This window comes from Phragmites australis, chromosome 19, assembly GCF_958298935.1.
Source record: "Phragmites australis chromosome 19, lpPhrAust1.1, whole genome shotgun sequence".
Taxonomy (NCBI): domain Eukaryota; kingdom Viridiplantae; phylum Streptophyta; class Magnoliopsida; order Poales; family Poaceae; genus Phragmites; species Phragmites australis.
Window position 1 is genome coordinate 22,483,372 of NC_084939.1, and position 9,273 is coordinate 22,492,644.

Sequence of the window (9,273 nt, forward strand, 5' to 3'; positions counted from 1 at the left end):
TCGGTGCCCCTGGTGACATATGGGTGCATCCTGCACGGACCAGGGCGCAGCCACAACACCAACGACTGTCGCACCCTCATTACCTTCCGAGAGGAATACCTCAGAAGGCAAGCCGAATACCTGGACGCAAAAGGAGCCGGTGAAGGACAACGCAGAGTTCGGGGGCCTAGGGCAAACTCCCAGGCAAATTCCCAGCCCCTCAACCTTGCACCATCACCACCAACCCTACTATCAATGGTACCATACCCAGCAACGAGAACTGAGTCGAAGACACGCCATCACCAGGCTCTGGACGAAGTACCTCTGGAGCCAGGCAACGTCTGGGGGCCAAGGCGGTCGAGGACCGCCTCTCCCGACTAGCCTTCGACCACGCCTCCCACGTGCCGCTGCCAGGCTCCGGACGGATTACCTCCGGAGCCAGGCAACGGCTAAAGGTGGAGGAGGTCTAGCTCCGCCTCTCCAAGCCTAGCCACAGGCTTCGAGGCTGCCAAGCCTCACAATAGAGGCCTTATTCCTACAAAGGTACACTCACTGTTAACTACCCAATAGTTTACCTAGTGATCCGTCTTTCATGTGGTAAGGTTAGAGTCTGTTGGGGGCTTCCAACTATATTGTTATAAGTCTTTGTGTAATAGATAGCTACTAAGTAGATGCAGTAGAACTTAAGTTACATTCTCATTTAGCATGAGCAGTCGTTTAACCTAGCTATATTTCATGCTACAAATAGCTTCTTGTTGCCAACAATAGACTGCAAAACTTAGCTAGTATAACCATGCAAAATCCCTGCACTCCCGCAGACACATCGTGCCTAGGTCGCCTGGGGGGGGCGGGTCTGCCCAGGTTTCCTGGAAGGCATTGTGTGGCCTCGGAAGTGTAGTTGCCACGTATCAAGGGATTTCCTTGATAGACCGTATTGCGGCGCCACCCGTAGAACATCTTTGGGTGGCGTGACAAGCCCACGTATCACGGATGTAGCATGCCTAGGTCAACTGGAAGGCAAGACTGCCTAGATTTCCTGGAAGATATTGCGTAGTCTCGATAGACAGCGAGGCCCACACCCGCGAGCGCTGCCCATGCCTAGGTCACCTGCAAAGCAGATTTTGCCCAGGGTGCCCTGGAAGTCATTTGCATAGCCTCGGGTGTGGAAGCCACGCCCCGGGGAATGTCCTCGGTGGCGAATTTGCGGTGCTCCGAGTAATGCTATTGCAAGGAATCCTCGTTGCACGACATGGCTATACACCACGGGCGTAGCATGCCTAGGTCACCTGGAAGGCAAGACTGCCTAGGTTTCCTAGAAGGTATTGTGTAGCCTCAATAGTGTGTAGATGCCGGTTATCAAGGGACTTCCTTGGTAATGTAGTTGCGGCGCCCTCAGGGTATTTCTCCGGAAGCGTGACAAGCCCACGCACTAGTAAGCGTCGCTTGCATAAACTCAAGGTCACCTGAAAAGGTTTCCCGGAGAGTAGGCTTTGCCCTGGTCAGAAGTGGAGCCCACACACCGCGAGCGTAGCATGCCTAGGTCACCTGGGGGGCAAAACTGTCTAGGTTTCCTGGAAGGTATTGTGTAGCCTCGATAGTGTGTAGATGCCGGTTATCAAGGGACTTCCTTGGTAATGTAGTTGCGTCGCCCTCAGGGGATTTCTCTGGAGGCATGACAAGCTCATGCACCAGTAAGTATTGCTTGCCTAAACCCAAGGTCACCTAAAAAGGTTTCCTAGAGGATAGGCTTTGCCCTGGTCGGAAGTGGAGCCCACACACCGCGGGCGTAGCATGCCTAGGTCACCTGGGGGGCAAGACTGCCCAGGTTTCCTAGAAGGTATTGTGTAGCCTCGATAATGTGTGGACGCAGCATATCAGGGGACTGCCCTAATGTGAGGATGCGGTGCTCTGAGGAATGCTGTCGCAAGGAATCCTCTCTGCACGACATGCTTATATACCGTGGGCGCCGCGTATGCCTAGGTCACCTGCAAGGCAGATTATGCCCAGGGTGTCCTGGAAGGCATTGCACAACTTCGGTCATATAAATGTCACGCGCCAGGGTACATCCTTGGTGGACAGTGTTGCGGTACACCCCGGGCGTTTCCTTGGGAGCACGTCAAGCCTACACACCGCGGGTGTAGCATACCTAGGTCACCTAAAAGGCAAGACTGCCTAGGTTTCCTGGAAGGTATTGTGTAGGTCCGATAGTGTGTAGGGTCTTCGGCATTAATACATGCCACGGAACCTTACCAAAACCTTCGATAAAAACGAAGAACTTCACCAAAAACCTCTGGTAAAAAGGAGAGCTTTACCAAACCTTTGACAAAAATGGGGAGCTTTACCAAAACCTTTGGTAAAAACGGAGAGCTTCACCAAAAACCTCCGGTAAAAATGGAGAGCTTCACAAAAACCTCTAGTAAAAATGGAGAGCTTTACCAAACCTCCGACAAAAAACAGGGAGCTTTACCAAAACCTCCGGTAAAAACGGAGAGCTTCACCAAAAAAATTTCGTAAAAATGGAGAGCTTTACCAAACCTCTGGTAAAAAGGGAGAACCTTACCAAAACCTCCGCTAAAAACGGAGAGCTTTACCAAAACCTCTGGTAAAAACGGAGAGCTTCACTAAAAACCTCTCGAAAAAACAGAGAGCTTTACAAAACCTCCGATAAAAACGAAAAATCTTTCATAGGCCTCCGGCAAAAACGGAAAGCCTTTCCCAAACCTTCGCACGACGGAGAGCTTTCACAAAAACCTCCGCACCACAAAGAGACTTCCGAAAAAACCCCGCGATGGAGATGTTTCTTCGAAAACTCCGCCAGGCCAAAAGATTCTGAAAAGACCTAGCGGGAAAGGTACCTCGGCATCTTGAAGGCTAATGCCTCCGTACCGAAGGGGTACAAAACCCACTAGCCTCTAAAAAGGCACAATAGGCCAATCAAAGGGGTATAAAAATTCCCCTCCCTACAGGGAAAGGTATGACCCGCGTGACTCCAAAACACGCATGGTAAAAGGTAAAATCGTTACCCTACCATCTCCTTTTAAGACACATTTCATAAGTCATTTTTGTTATACTAACATTTAATAAAATCCCATGCTGCGTGGCACAGGAAACGTAGTGGAACTTCCGACTATCCATTGCAGGGATAGCAAGGCCTTGCAGTGGCTAAGGGCCGAGGGGGTCGCGGACCCTCTCTTCCGCCCGACCTTCAGCTTCGCCTCCGACGCACCATCGCCAGGCTCCGGACGGAATACCTCTGGAGCCGGGCAGCGGCTAAGGGCCGAGGGGGTCGCGGACCCTCTCTTTCGCCCAGCCTTCGACTTCACCTCCAACGCGCTGTCGCCAGGCTCCGGACAGAATTCCTCCAGAGCCAGGCAGCGGCTAAGGGCCGAGGGGGTCGCGGACCACCTCTCTTGCCTAAGCCTTCAGCTGCTCCTCTGACACATCATCGCCTTCAACCCGGGCAGTTGCTAAGGAACCCGAAGGGTCAAGGACCACCTCCGGAGCTCATCTCCAAAGGTTCCAGAAGACTTCACGGAGTCGGAAATCTAGAACAAATTAGGAAGGAGCACGCAGTAACCAGAGACGATGAGATCGCCACTACTCCACCCGGTTCTTCTCAGTTAGCCTAAGTATCCACCGGTCGTCAGAAAAACTAGCCATCGCCTTCAAAAGGGACGAAGAAGTATGGTTTGGAGGCACAAAAGCACACACACATGCGGCCACCCCTTCGAAAGGTCCTATCGCATTGCGATACGGAGGGAGACATGACCGTTCCCGAAGACCCACGTTATATTATTAAATAACCAGTACATCCAGGGGATACAAACTAAAACAACCGTACAGAAATTGCCACGAAAAACAAGGGAGAAAGAGTACAATGTGACTAAGCTCAGCCGTGACATGGGTATATCACGGCATCACCAAGTACGCCATCCCGGTGACCGCTTTCACCTCCTATGGGTCCCTGCAGGGGCCACGCATGAGACAGCGTATGCGCCTCATCTGCAGCCTGCTGTTGCGGAAGCCGATACTGTAGCTGGCTCCCGAGCTGCCAGAGGATGCTGAGGAGTCCGAGGAGGTCACCGGCGAGGCCCTCTCCCCCGCCTTCCCGGCCTCTTCTTGCTTCACCGTCGGCCCCATTGACGTTGGCTCACTCTCCCTTAACAGGATATCCCAGTCGATCTCCTCGTCGTCATCGGAGATATCAATGGTCTCGACAAGCACGCCCTTCCCAGCCAAAGGTCAGGCCGGAGCAGCGGACAACCACCTCCCCTGCAGGGGAGGAAGCTGTTTCACCTCCGATGCCTCTATCGATGACCGAAACAGCCCGGCTCCCGAAGGAACCGTCGAGATCATCGATGTCTCCGAGGAGGATGAGGAGGAAGACGATGCCATACTCAAGTCAAGGATAACTACTTGCTCATGGGCTGTGGAGGCTCCAACCGGGTAACCCCGGCTTTATACCCAAGCCACGCAGCCACGTAGGTCCGGAAGATGAAGCTGGAGGAACGTCGTTGTGTCCTCCCATTAAGACTCCTAGGGGAGGGGGCCATGGCCCTATCCGGTTTCCCTCCAACACGTGGCGCACTCCACGACGAAATGCCTCATTTTCTCACGCGGATGTCTCGGTACATTAATGACCCAAACCTCTTTCGGCGTGTGACAGGATCGCGGGCACAAGACCCTAGCGACCCCTCACATTATCTAGTCAGAACGCAGCAGTGGCACGTCTTGTCCCGCCAGGCGAACGTACGGGATTCTCCAAACCTACACGAAACCTCTACTCTGGCGACTTCGAAGGACAGAGAACCACCATCAGGCATCCTTGATACGACACCAGGCTGGGGTTGATTTTTGCTCTGCATCCTCTCCCCCATCCGAAACATCGGGGCCCAAGAATGAGGGGGTACTATTGGGGGGGAAATAAGCCAGCATGAGGATAATGGTTGAAGATTACTATCCAGGTCCCCCCGGAGCCTTGATCTCCGGATCCTCAGCTAAAGGCTCGACCTCTAAAGTCATCAGGTCCCTTCACAGTACTTCTTCATACCTACGAAGCCTTCCCTTGGTTTAACCGGCTTGGCCTCTCGATGGCTCAGCCTCCCGAAGCCTCGATCCCCCGAAGCCTCAGCCTCCCGAAGCCCTGATCTTCCGGGGTCCTGCTTCCTGAAGCGTTCACCTCCCAGATCCATGCCTCCCAAGGCCCCCGCCTCGGTATGATCGGGCCACCTTCCCGAAGGCAGCAGGTTGAGTCAGCAGTCCCTAGGAAGATCTACCGAAAGGGGAGCGTCGTTCGTGCTTTGCCTGCCAAGAAGTGACCGGCATTAAAGGCCTAGGCTGATGGGCGCCACTCTGATACCCTGGCGTAATGGAGGCTATCTTGACACCCCTGACAGTGTGGCGCCGGGCCGCAATTGGCGACCAGCTCGCCGCACTCCAGGGGGTAGGCACCACGATAGTTACCACAGTGGATATTTATCTCGCCGATAAGATAGAAAGTAATTATCCGGGATAAGGCCCGGTAATTCGGTCGGGTCCCAGATATTCGTACATTATTGTAACTTGTACGCCAAGCTACACATGACCCTCTAAATAGGGGGACATGGTCATCTGAAGGAAAACAGGCGAAAAAGGGACAGACAGGCGAACAAAAAATGGTGGCGACGGACACAGAACACGAATCACAGCAAACCTGTGATTCTCCCCCCAGATCGATCCATTTTTCCTATCATCAATATATTCGTGGTGTTCCTTCCTCTCAAACTTTATCTCTAAGCTTGAGTCTCCTACTTAGAAGAAACTCTCGCCGTATTTGCTAGGGCAAGACGAACTCTTTTGCTAAAAAATATCAAAGGGCTCCGGAAGGTTGAACGTTGAGCTCACAATCGCATAGAGACTCAAAAAGAGACAGTGACACAAGAATATGAAGCTTGACAAGCTAAACCCGAAGAATTGGTTGGCGTATTTAATTTCACATAGCCGAATCATTTTCAAAGTGACCACCATATAAGCATTCACCCATGCCGAGGCAATACAAGCATTAAGAACTAGCCAATTTCAACCTCAAACTAGGCAAACAAGTGTTCATGACAATAGGCTTTGCAAACGCTCATATATGAAACCAAGACTTAGGTTGATCAAGTGATTAAAAAAATTAACAGGTAGACACACATCTTTGAATTTCATTTTATTCTCAAGTTGTCTCCTATCCAAGCAAAGTATCATGCGACTGGGTACGTGAAACACTTTGAGGCTTCAAGATAACTGTATTAGATTACAATTTAGCACAAGAGACTTAATTTTTTATGATTATTCAATTTGCACAAGTTATCAAGATGGTCACAAGATCAAGTTAAGTATTATCTTTACGACATAGAGAATACATGTTCCTTCAAGGTTCTATCATGGGCTAAATATTTAACAAAGATAGAAAATATAGTGCAATATTCTCTAATCTACTGTCTTAAACCAAGAAGACCTAGAGCAAGATATTCATCAAACTAGCCTTAACATAAATATTGACTAAGCCTAAACAATTACGAATATAGTGATCAAGAATGTAGCATTTCATAGCCTACATAATTTATAAAATTGTTAAATTTTATCTTAAGGAAAGTAAGCTTGCTTAAAATGTATCATATCAAAGCATCAATAAGAGCCTAAGATTAAAATATTGCTCCACACAACTACTCAACTTAGTCCAAATTCAAGTCTAGCAATCGAAAATGCTAAAGACATACAAGTCAAAGCTCAACTACTATGATTATCTTACATAATAAAATATAATGCAAATATAATAAAAGTAAAATAGAGTATGTATAAAGGATAACTTCCTCTCACACAATACTATAGAGATGACACACACTAAGCTCTCCTCTCAAATAGGTAAATCTTGCAGCATCAAGAGGCTTGGTGAATATATCGATTAGCTGGTGTTGGGTATCTATGTAGCTCAACTTAATGTCTCACTTATCATTATGGTCTCTTAGAAAGTGGAATCTCACATCTATATGTTTGGTTCTAGAGTATTGAACTGGGTTGTTGGCTAAGCTTATGGCACTGGTGTTGTCACACAAAAGTGGCATACTCCTGAAATTCAACTCAAATTCCCTCAAAGTAGCAACCATCCACAAAATCTGTAAGCAATAGCTAACAACAGCTACGTATTCAGCTTTAGCAGTAAAGTGTGCAACGTTAGATTATTTGCGAGAAGACCAATACACAAGAGTACCCAAGAAGTGACAGGTACCAGAGGCATATTTATGCATATTCTCAACTTTGTGCATTATGCTCTCCCTTTTTGGCAATGCAAACATCAAGGATAAAACATTATGTAACGTATAAATATGCAATTCTAATGATTTTTTACAAGTATACCACAAAGCATTTGTGAGAACTAGAAATGTCAAAGGGCTCCGGAAGGTAGAACGTAGAGCTCACAATCACATAGAGGCTCAAAAAGAGACAGTGACATAAGAACATAAAGCTTAACAAGCTAAATCCAAAAAATTGGTTTGCGCATTTTGATTTCACGTAGTCGAATCATTTTTAAAGTGACCACCACATAAGTATCTACTCGTGTTGAGGCAATACAGGTATTAAGAACTAACCAATTTCAACCTCAAACTAGGTAAACAAGTGTTCATAACAGTAGACTTTGCAAACACTCACATATGAAACTAAGACTTAGATTGATCAAGTGATTAAAAAATTAACAGGTAGGCATATTTCTTTGAATTTTATTTTATCCTCAAGTTGTCTCTTATCCAAACAAAGTGAACTCCAATAACAAGATCAACAAGAAAAAGATTAAAGACTCCCACTATCAACAACAAGACTGCTTACAGAAGTAGTAGTGATAACAATAGGATCTCATTTCTACAAGAGGTTCACATAAGAAACCGCCTTCGGTAATGACCATTTCCACATGTGGCTTTTTATGTCACCCGCCTCTAAAAATGGCTCAGAAGATTTGTCATGATCCGCCTGTGGAGAGACTAGATGGGTGTCTTTAAAAATAGTTTTTGTAGTAGTGTGAACGACATATTGAATCGCATAGCCACAAAAATTGTTGCCTCTCCTTGGCAGGCCTAAGAGGGGATAAGGATGTACATATGTACACCTAAATTTTTATGTAAATTTTTTTATATGTTAACTATACAAAACACGAGTTATTTTCTCCTCCTATTTAATAAAAATCCTTAAAATTTAAATAATTTACCCACTTTTGTTATTCACTCTTGTACTCTAGCCTCCTTGTCTCATTCCCGAGTACGTATATAGGCTCGTTTTACTAATAAAAATAACTAAAGAAATTGGAAAGGAAATTAGCGGATAATCTCCTACTCCTTTTTCGGATCTCATCTGAAATCAAACTACAAGATCGCTTCTGACGTATTCATTCAACGGCACTCACATGGCGCATCCACATCTCCATACCATGATTTTATACTTAATGTTACATCCAATAATTGTGTTTTCGTTGCAACTCACGGACACTTAGTGTCATTTTCTATATGTGTGTTTGGTAACTGCGATCCACAACGGCTTATCGTCACAACCTGACTAGCGTTGGCATGGCCATAACTCACGACCCACTCTCCACGCATAGCGGTCCAGATGCCCTCGAAGCACAAGTGATGGTCACGAGCGTGAATGTGATAATTTCTAAGAGGCTAAGATCGTGTGATGATCGCGTTCCTAAGATGGAAAGCGACAGCGACACAGGCACAAGCGAGGCAGGAATCACGATGGTGAGGTGTGGGCTCAAGCCTAGAGGGCAACAGCGATGACAGCACAAACTCAAGCTAGACGAGGTGTAGCAACATAGTAGACATGAGCGAGACAGGACACACGTGGTTGCACGCACAGGCACGAGCACGATGGGTATGTACACACAAGTTGAAAATGTTGGATTCGCCACTTACGATGACCTACTTTCCCTTGAAACCAAAACATTTTTTCTTCCAACCATATAGACAAACGTGAATTAAGTTCCTTAAGCACAGGTGGATTATCTACGAGCTACAGTTCTGCCTCCGAAACAGCAGGAAGCATTTCGGACTTCCTAGATGCCTCCCCATTCTCAGCTAAACCCTAACCATTTCTTTCCCTGCATAAGAATTGGCAGGTACTCTTATCTAATTTTGAGCCTTGATATGATGGAATGGACGATTCATTATGTTTACCGCTAGCAAAACCGGTCGCCTCCCCGGCTTGCCGATAGATGGATATCTGAAGTTCTCTAGCTACAATAACGATGAGCCTCTCACGGGTTTGGTGCAAAAAATGACA